Raw genomic sequence first — 10,981 nt, 5'->3', positions numbered from 1 at the left:
GCACCAATTTTGTTCCTTCCAGAGGGAACACAAGAATTTAGTATTTTTTGACACCTCTCACAAAGTTTTAGGATGTGTATTGAAAAAAAAGGAATAAATTCATTGCATATGCATCCCAACAACATAAGCCAAACGAGACAAACTACACTACCCATGACTTAGAATTGGGAGCTGTAGTGTTTTCCTTAAAAATGCGGAGGCATTACCTATACGAAACAAGGTATGTCATGTTCACCGACCACAAAAGTCTTCAACACATCTTGAACCAAAAAGACATCAACATGAGAAAATGAAGGTGGGTCGAATTCTAATTGATTACGAATGTCAAATTAGTTATCATCTTGGTAGAGCAAATGTCACAACAGAAACTTTAAGCAAAAAAGAACGAGAAAAAGACATTTCGCATAAAGGCTCTAACCCTAACAATCCACTCCAATCTCACCACCTAAATTTGAAACGCTCAACTAGAAGTGCTCATATTCGAAAATATTATAGAAGAAAACCTAAGAGGAATGGACAAACAGTTTGACCTCAAGGGAAATGGAAAACAATATTTCATGAACCAAATTTGGACCCCAAATTTTGTTGAAGTAAGGATTCTAGTGTTAAGTGATCCTCAGAAGTCGAGATATTTGATACATCCCAAATCGGATAAGATGTATCTCGATCTTACGAAGCTTTATTGGTGGGCCAACATGAAGGTAGAGATTGCCTCCTATGTCAATAAATGCTTGACTTGATCCAATGTAAGAGCAGAGTACCATAATCCATCTGTCCTACTACAACCACTATCAATCGCAGAATGGAAATGGGTACAGATTACCATGGACTTCAAAACAATGTTGACAAAAACGTCAAGTAGTTATCACACCATTTGGGTAGGGGTTAACAGTTTGACCAAGTTTGCCCACTTCCTAGCCATCAAAGAAACTAACAAGATGGAGAAACTCACCAAGATCTACCTCAAGGAAATAGTCAGACTATAGGGGTTGCTAATATCTATTATCTCAGACTGAGACTGCGAATTCACTTCCAGAGTTTGGCAATCTTTGTAGACATCCCTAGGAACCAATTTAGTATTTGAATCCTTGAGGTACTTAAATTATTGAATTTTTACATTTTGGAGGAGGTTCATGACACGATCCTTAGTGGTCACAACGTGAGTGACCGTTGACCATCTGACCTAGATTCTTGAATCTCACAATGTGATCATGAGGCCTCACAATGTGAGCAAGGCCTAATAACCAAAATCCCTAATTTTCGAGTACTTAACTAAATGAGAGAGCTGGGGTTGCTCCTCATCCTCTCATCTTAAGCCTAAAAGATTGCAAAACTGTTTTTAAATACAACTAGTACAGATCGATATATTTTTAAGGACTACTCACACACGTTCATACGATCTCTATTCCATTTATTATGATTTTTGCAAAATTGTGTATCATAGAAGTTCTGTTTGGACCAATCTGTAAATTACCCTTTTCACCTTAGTTAGGATTCATATCAGGCCAGGTAAACAATTAGGGGCAAAGTAAACTCTATTATTAAACCTTGAGAGTTTACAGATCCTAATTTTGACTCCTGATAAATTGTCTAGAATTTTTCCAAAACAAGGACAAAATTGAGATTCTAGATTGATTTCTTTGTCTTATCATTTCTATACACTTATAATAATACCATGATAATGTGATTTAGTTTATCATAACTTTCATTGCCTTCATTTAGAAATAATGATTCTCTAAGTATATTTTTCAAAATGGTTTAATTGTAGTGAGAGTACTCGTAATAGTAACTATAGCTTCGAAGATCCTCGATCATTTCGTAATTTATTTTGTAGATGGCACTTGAATAGTTTTTACATTTGAGATGTACCAAAACTTCGTTGCATACCCTTAGTACGTATCTTTAGGAACTTACCCTTGATTGCTTCTCTTTTATTCATGCTACGTCTTCCTAATTCTAAATATATCTTTGCCAAAATTAGTAGCCAAACCGGAAATTAAGAATTTGTCCTTAATCTATTCTTAATTAGGCGGTGAATTTAGACTTAGTGTTGATTTCGAACGCGACTTAGTGATCAATGCATACTTAGCACTCAATGCAGTTGATGCTTCAACAGAACCTATAATGGTCGCTTAATTCAGAAAATCTCTAACTTGATAATCTTTTTAAACTAAGTTTCCATAGTTAGATCATGATTTCCAGGACCCAATTTTCCCACAATCTAGACCGTAGAACTCGAATTAGGGAAACACTAACCTGATTATACGCTTATAGCTAAATGATGGGATTCTCCCTTGAGAAATTAACCCAAAATAATCAAAAGGTTTTTCAAATCATCATCTCTCCAACTATATACTTGTATATGACTACGTTCTAAGTGAACACGACACTAGTTGAATTTTTGGACAAAATTCTTTCAACTGAGGGAGACTATGACAACCATCAAAATTCAGGTAAGTTCTAGATTTGAATAAACCTAACAAAGGCTTGGAAAAAATTCGAAATGAGGAATAGTGTACATATATTTCACATTGATACGTAAATTCTACAACTACTTTAATTATAACAACTATCAAATTTGGGTCATTCCTTAACTAGAGTGTCTTTGTACATTCATGTAGACACATGATGCACTTAACCTAGTAGCATAAATTAGGTCAAAGACTTGTAGGAACTTATGTCAAAGTTGAAAACTACGACTAGTATACTTGATTCTTCAATTTCACTTGAATCACAAAAATACTACATAGAAAGCCAATAATCCGACCAAAACAAATTACAAACATTATTTCTAACTGGAAAAGATATTGAAAATCTAAAATAATTTCAAGTCTCAAAAAATGAATTTATTTTGATATCCAAAGATTTACAAAATTCTTGAAAACACTTAAAGTAAAAAACTTATATTTATGAAGTTTAACATCTAAAATCCCATATAAATTTTAATAAACTCTATAATATCAAATTAAAATAATTAAGTTAGGAAATAAAATCAAGGAAAGAAAATTTAAGTTATCAACAGTTATCCCTACTTATCAGATGAAAATCAAGGGTTTTATGAACTAAACAAATTCACATTTTATAAAAATTGGAAAAATGTTATAAAATTTGGAATATTTTTTAATAATAACTGGAAGAGAGGGAGACGGCCTCTCCCCCACTCAAAACTCGACCCTCTCTCCCATAATACTCCTCATCCTATAATTTCTAAACACTTTACCCTACTTACACCTAACCTTTAACTCCTTCTCTCCCATTTTCTCTTATTTCCATCACCAACTCCATTTTTCTCTTTTATTCTCTCAAACCCATGAAATTTACTTAAATTTCCCTCAATATACTAACAAACTTCATCATCTAGTAGTACTCTTCAAGGTAAAACTGAACTTCCTTTATTACCTACAAGTTTTCATGATTTTTCTCTCATTTTCTTGGCAGTCTGCACATTTCTTCATGATTTTTAATTTGTATTTCATGCACTTCGAGTTAGATGATGATGGTTGTAGGATTTCACCCAAAAACATCATGCATGATGCTTGATGGTGAAATCCAATAACCAAAATCTATGTCAAACCCAAAAACTTGAGTTTTTAAAAGTTTTAAAGCTCAAAAACCACATGCATCTGAATTTTCATCTTAAAAACATCATTTTGAACTAACAAAGGCACGCATGTTCTTCAAACCATGATGCATGTGATGAAATCAAGCTTACATGCTTGATGTTCAAATTTCATTTCTAAAAGTTTTTAGATATGTTCATAAAAGATTTATTCACGAACAAATATATAAATCTCCTTTTCAATCCAAACACGATTTATCTCATAAATCTAGTGACATAGTAAGATGATATGGAAATTTCTAGGTATTAATTAATTTTCCTTAATTTATTTCAATTTTTACAAGAAAATCAGGCCATCAATAAGATAAAATACTTCCGAAGCCAATAAACTCTAGTAAAATTCTACGATGAGCTAAACTGTAAATAAACACGTTTTATAAAGTGTGAACAATTTAATCTACTATTTGATATTATTTACAACTTTGTTTTGTTAAACTATAATAGATAAAAAAAAAATCGGATCTGAATCTTAAAAACCACATCTAATATTTTTCCGAGCTTCTACAAATTTATATAAAATTCACACAAAAAAATTGATGAATTTTCGATAACATATTTCTATTTTTTCACGATTTAATGAATGTTAAAGAATTAAATTGAGAAAAATAGCCACACTTAGTAATATATATATATATATATATATATATATATATATATATATATATATATATATATATATATATATATATATATATATATATATATATATTAAGATTGTGAAAAAAAAAAAACAGTAAACCTGTCCTTTATTTGTCTATTTTGGTCCCTCCACTTGCATTTGTTATTTCTGTCATTTTAGGTCTCTATATTTTGCTGTATTTGTCACTTTATTATTTTTATTTTCTTTCCATTCTTCGTTATTCACTGGTCAATGGGTTTCATTTGGTGGACACGTGTGTTGGTTGTCTACCTGGGTTACCACCACTACACCGGGGTTACCAGGTGTCATCCACCGCTTCATTCAGAAGTAATACGTGTTCTGTACACGTGAGCAACCACCGCCCCAAAAATCCAATCGTGTCACAGTTTGCTTTTCCAAACTACCCTCTCACCATTTCCTTCCTATGCTCTCTATCTCTCTTCTTCCCTGTTCCACCGACGGTTACTCCTAATTGATATTCCATTTCTTCCTTATCAGGTCGATATCCACTACACCCCCATCATCTGTCACACTCCCTCTCCGATATTCAACCTTCCCAATTGATCGGCGGTGGCTAAGTCATCGGAAACTCCACAGTTTTAGACGGGCGTTCAAGAAGAAGTCCACAATTCAAGGTATCATTTGTTCTTCATTTCTCCTTCTCACCGACTTCATTTATATTTGCTTCCGACTCTATTCGATATTGCCACAGGTGGGAAGAAGACGGTGGACCATTGTTACCATACCCAGCCACCTATATCTCTACCGTTGCTGCCTAACAAAAGCCCTAAAATCGATTTCAGTTGCTCGCGTCTCCTCTTTGTTGCATAACATTTCAGCTTTTCAGGGAAACAACATCGATGATGCAAGTATGTCGATCCCCTTTCGTCACCTCCGCTTCTTATCCTGACACATCTTCTACTTCCCTTCTACTTTCTTCTTTCTTCTTTATCCAATAAATTTCTTCTTTTTTAAGGCGTATGTAACTCCATGCCGTACAAAGCACTGGAGGAAACAGAGTAAAGTTGGTATTCTATTCAGCTTATTCGAGAAGAAGCCTGGAAGTCAACAGTACCTTTCAATCTAATTATTAATTCGTTTTTATCTATTACATTTGTCAAGACCTTATACCATTTTTTAACAGCTATTATCAACGATATCAAGATGTTCAACTTGAAAAAATTGGGTTTTAGAAACTGTTACTATGTGGAAGGAAAGTGCACATGAGGTGTTTGTGGAAATGCCCAAAAAAGAAGGTAATATGTTTCTATTATCTTATATGATCCCTGATCTGTCCGACCTATGGACATCCCCGTTAAAAATTATAGGTTCGGTTATAACATCACATATATCCTCTCATAAGACCAAAATAATATAATTCCATTATATCAGGTCTATGGGAGTGGTTGGTTTTTTTAGGAATGAAATTTATCATATCTATACAAGTTGGAATCTAAATAACTCAAAATTAAGTTTAATTATTTATGTCATTTGGTATATTAATCATACTTTCATCGTTTTTCACTTGATTAAACTTACTGTTTAATCTTTTTTTGAACTAACAGCCGTTAACTTTATTGGGAGCATTGACTTGGATTTTCATTAGTCAAGAAACCATAAGTGTACACCTACAGGTACTTAATAATTCATACAACAAAGTTTTCCTTTTTTAATCCCAAATTATCTACCAATTAATGAGAATATATATATTTTAAATGGGGCAGTTTCTGAAATGCAGAGAGTCATGGTTATGTGGAATTCTTGATGACTTAGATCAGAGAAATGCCTATGAATACCTAAAAGGGATGGTAAACTGTCACATAATGCATCTGTTTGATATTCACAACCAATATTGTGCCATATTTGTTGATGACACATCAGGAAGTGAGGAGAATTATGTCCGTGTTGATGTTATGCATATATGTGCTTCTAAATTTTGTTTATTTTTTTTTCTTATTTTTGAACGCATCATCTTTGGAATATTAACAGACTGCAAGAAGTAGGCGAATGAGGTGTAGACTCCCAACATAAAAGAGAGGGTTCGGCAAAAGAAAGATCAGGCACTGTATGGGTTTGGGTTTGCTGAAGGTGATAAATAGGTAGTATGGCTTTATATTTTTTATTGACATCGTTGATCTATGTAGAATGTAGATTCATAGATCTATTTCTTTTCTCAGCTTAGATTATTGATACTTGAGGTACATATTTTAAATATACGAATTCATTACAAATTAGTAAAAAAAATTACATGCAGCCGACAAAATCCTAACAGTGTCTATTTTTGCTCTTTTGACAGTCAATTTCTCTTAATGGTGCTAACTACATGGCGTTCCATTGCCTCCAAAATTTGAGTCACGCTTACGTAGATAGGAGCCTGTTAAGGTGAACCTATGCTTGATTCGTATAACAAAGGTATGTATTCTTTGATTTTTTTTGTTTTCTACAGACGTCATTGTTACTTTAGCAATATGCGATGATTGCTTTCCATTTTATCAACATACACTTCATTTTTTTTTTTTTTGATTTTTTTCTCTATTTGACACCTGCGAAAGCCTCAAAATTTATAGGTTTAAGCCTTTTTGTTTTAGAGACCGAACGTTTATGTATTTTGATTCATTTTTTAATATTAAATATTTTATGTATATTGATTTATTTGATTGCAGGTGAAATACGTTGTGAACAACCAAACAATACATTCTATACCTTCATTTGAAATCTACTACTTCAAAAACAAATTTCACAGCTTGCAAGTTAATTAAGACTCGCATGAAAAAATTTGTTATCAGTTTAGAAACAATGCAATCAAGGGTGTTGATCGTAGAGTAAGAGCCTTAAACTATATCTTTTACAAAAAAACAAAAGAGGTCAATATAAAGTCAAACTCTTCCTACAAGGCGATCAAGTGGAAATTGATCTATTTCTAAGACAAACAGTGAAAAAATGAACTCACAAGTGCTATAAAAAAAGAACAAAGTATCATTCATGGTTCAACTGGGCACATATTGTCCTTTTTGATATATGGAAAGTGTTTGATTTATGCTTTAGACCCAAGTATGTGGTCAAAATTTCTTTGTTTTAGCTTAGGTTGCAATTCTATTGTCTGTTATCGTGTTCATAGGTATATGATTACTAATACTCAACTGATTTTTAGAAAATTGTATTGAAACATTGTCCATATTTCTATACTGCTTATGTTTGTTTTATAGGGTATTCCTATTGGCCATAACCTAGCCTTACCCATTGCTTTATTTAATATTCGAGATGTAATATTTTACTTTTTTCTTAACAGAGTGTTGCTGCCGCACTTGCTATTTACTTTGCAACACAAAGGGATCATTATATTATAGCATACTACATTATACATTATATCTGTGTATTTGTAAATGGGCGAAACGTAGACAATAGCAACATACTTTACTGTAACTACCAATTAGAACAATGTACTATACTTCCATACTAAAACGACACATTCCGATCCCCGCAACGCGGGGTCACCTTTCTAGTTAAAAATTTAAAGAAATTTACCACATCCTTTATTCAAAATTTAAAGAAATTTACCACCACATCCTTTACTACATTAGGATCACAAATAAAATGTTTAGTAGTTTTTCCTTACTATTTACTAATTTTTACGAATTAAATGTTTATCTATACTAATAAAAGAGTAGTCTTTTTTCCAAGTGTCATAATATTAGAACTCCTAATTAATATGATGCCACTTGTCATTTTATTAATTCTCTATTTTAAATTCATTAAACCTCCTAATTAATGTGATGTTATTTGTCAATCTATTTATTCTTTATTTTATATTTTATATTTTATATTATTTTTTTCATTAGTTCACAAATAAAAATAGTCTAATATATATGATAAATTAATTCCACATATTTATTTGAATCAATAATTATAATTTTACATAACTAATAAAAAAATCTCAATTTAAAATTTTATATAAAATAATTGATTAATAATTTTGAATCTTTTACTATGAATATTTAATCAATTGATTTTCACGGGTTATAAACTAGTTTAAAGGAATAAATAAGGATAAAATAACCAAACCATTCTAAAAGTTATACAAACTAACAAAGACATACTTTATTACATATTTACCTAAAGTAAAAGTTTGAGTATTTATCGTAACAATTTATATTTATTTCTTTTTTTTAATTAAACACATATAAGTCATAAAATCTGACTCTTTTGATATTTTTCCCAAATTAAATACATTATATAATGGTTTTACAAAAATATGGAGAATTTTTCTTAACTGTTTACTATCCTACCATGAATTTGTGTTAGTTCAAGTAGATAATTATAAGAAAAATAAATAGACTTATCTACAACTCATGAAAAATTATTTGGAAGTCCTACCATGAATTTGTGTTAGTTCAAGTAGATAATTATAAGAAAAATAAATAGACTTATCTACAACTCATGAAAAATTATTTGGAAGTCTGTAGCTACATTTGAAATAAAAATAAAAAGATTGGTGATTTTTACTATGGGTTACTATATAATTAGAATTTATTGGTGTAAAACACACATAAATTATAAAAGAATGGTCTTATTGATCAAAAGTGGCATTTAATAACGTTCCCAGTTTAGGGACATCGTGAAACAATTACATAAAAGTTCGAAGAATTTTTCATGATCATTTTACTATTTTTCCACGATTTTATGAGTTTTCAAAGGATTAAATGGTGGGAAAATAGTTAAACATATCTCAAAATTATGAAAAAATTACAAAGGATGTTCTTAATTACAATTATCTCATAAATATAAAGTTTGGAGATTTTTAAATCGAATCTAATTGAGTTTTTGGCATGTAAAACACTTCCAAAAGTGAAATACATTTGAAACAATATCACAAAATGAGATTTATCATTTGTAAATGTTAACAAGTCAATTGGTATATAGAAATTTGAATTTTACACAAAAGTATTTGCAACTTATAAAAAACCTAATTTTGACACAATATTGACATAATTCTGTTGTAGAAGTTAAGTATGCTAGTATTAAAATTCAATTAAAGATTCACTAGTATGCGTCATTACCGTAGGGCATCAGTTGTAGGATGTGAGGGAAGTTAGCTCAAGGCATCAAAAATACATTCACACATCATTGTGAGTATTCACAACCCCTATTTTCAGTTTTTACGTTTTGGGGTGGAAAAGTATGTCATATAATTAAATATATTCGTTGGACTTGTTTTAAATTGTATCAAATGCAACTTCTATGTATGTGTATGAAAATGTTGATTCATTAGGCATATATGGATCTAATTCCCTGGAATGTTTCACACAATTCATTAACTTTTTTGAGCCAACGGTCATTATTGATAGCATTATTATGATGTAGACAACTCCTCACTCATCCGTTTGATGAAGTGCATATTACCATAGCTCTTCCTACGTTAGTGATATACATACTATTCAAGAGGGCATTTGGTTGTAGGCTTGGGTTGTGAACTCATTGTTTGATCAATATGCACATAAGAAAATTATTTCTCATGCTACCTACAAACTTTTTTTTTCTACTGATAGCATCAAAATTCATTACTCATTATAGCAACGAACTTCTAGGTATGGAAACTTTTTATCAAGAATCGGATTTTAGACTTATAAATCTTTTATCTTGTAAGCCTGTGAACTCACCAACTATTTCAATAGTTGATCGCTCATTTTACATGCTTTTTCAGGAACTCGCCTATAAGATGGCACTCAAGGACACATCATTTGTAGAAGCATTCACATGTGTAGTTTTTTGAAGATATTTTATAATTTTCATTTAAAAGTTACTCAAAACGTATTATAAATTGTAATGCTTTTAATACTATAGTTGATGTTGTCTTTTAACTTTTGCAATGAGACCCTTTGTATTGTTGCACCTTGTGTTTCCGCTTTAGCGAGGTGTGACAACCTACATGAAGTGAGAGATGCTAAGGGGAAAGTGTTTGGCTCTTCATCTCGTATGTACTCTATCGAAATCAATAACACTTGTATTTTAAATTTATGGATCCTTGATACAGGATGTGGTTTCCATATTTGTTCAGATATATAGGGACTAAAGGAAAGTGAAGAGGTCAAGCACAGGAAGCTGAATCTAATCATGTGTAATAAGAGAAAGTCGGTTGTTAGCAAGATTGGGGTTTATTAGTTTATGTATGACAATAATGTTAGGATTGATTTAAATAATTTATGTTATTTGTCAGAAATGACAAGGAACATAATTTCACTTCATGCTTTATTCAGACAATGCTATCTCTACAGTTTTCCATAATAATGATGGTGCAATTTATTTTATAAAAATGGTGCATTTATTTTCAAAGTTTATCCTTGTAACAGTGTGTATAAAACTGTTTATTTGTTTGAATGAACTTGGCAATAGTATTTTTAGTATTAATTCTTATAATGGTTTAGACAAGTCGTATTTATGGCTTCGTCATATTGGGAACATCAACAAGAAACGCATCGTCCAACTCTAAAAGAACGAAGTCTTGGAATCGTTTGACCTAAAAATAGACAATGAATGTGAATATTGTTTGTTTGGCAGCAAGATGACTAAGTCATAAGAACTTGTGAAGGAGATAAATATTTGTTAGATGTCATCCATACGGAGATTTATGGTCTTTTCAGATCCACCACAAGAGATGCCAATCGCTAGTACGTGACTTTTATTGATGATTATAGTAGATATAAACATATTTATTTAATCAAGCA

The 10,981-nt window shown here is 31.3% G+C and overlaps 1 long non-coding RNA gene across 11 annotated transcripts; it reads left to right on the top strand.

Annotated features, from left to right (window-relative positions):
- Positions 1-3,236: 3,236 nt before the first annotated feature.
- LOC111890242 (uncharacterized) lies at positions 3,237-7,721 on the top strand. 11 transcript variants are annotated; one of them, XR_006184290.2, is made up of 8 exons: positions 3,237-3,375; positions 4,758-4,894; positions 4,972-5,128; positions 5,236-5,330; positions 5,404-5,515; positions 5,825-5,893; positions 5,998-6,671; positions 6,923-7,469. It is a non-coding gene; the product is annotated as an uncharacterized LOC111890242 (long non-coding RNA). The 11 variants fall into 11 exon arrangements; XR_002849773.3 differs by lacking the exons at positions 3,237-3,375; positions 6,923-7,469 and adding an exon at positions 7,549-7,721 and having other exon boundaries at positions 4,503-4,894; positions 5,998-6,457; positions 6,556-6,671; XR_008224773.1 differs by lacking the exon at positions 3,237-3,375 and having other exon boundaries at positions 4,503-4,894; positions 5,984-6,067; positions 6,249-6,671.
- The last annotated feature ends 3,260 nt before the right edge of the window (positions 7,722-10,981 follow it).

Source organism: Lactuca sativa, chromosome 6 (assembly GCF_002870075.4).
Source record: "Lactuca sativa cultivar Salinas chromosome 6, Lsat_Salinas_v11, whole genome shotgun sequence".
Lineage (NCBI taxonomy): Eukaryota > Viridiplantae > Streptophyta > Magnoliopsida > Asterales > Asteraceae > Lactuca > Lactuca sativa.
The sequence above is the reverse complement of the archived record's forward strand: the minus strand, read 5'-3'. Positions and strand labels throughout refer to the sequence as shown.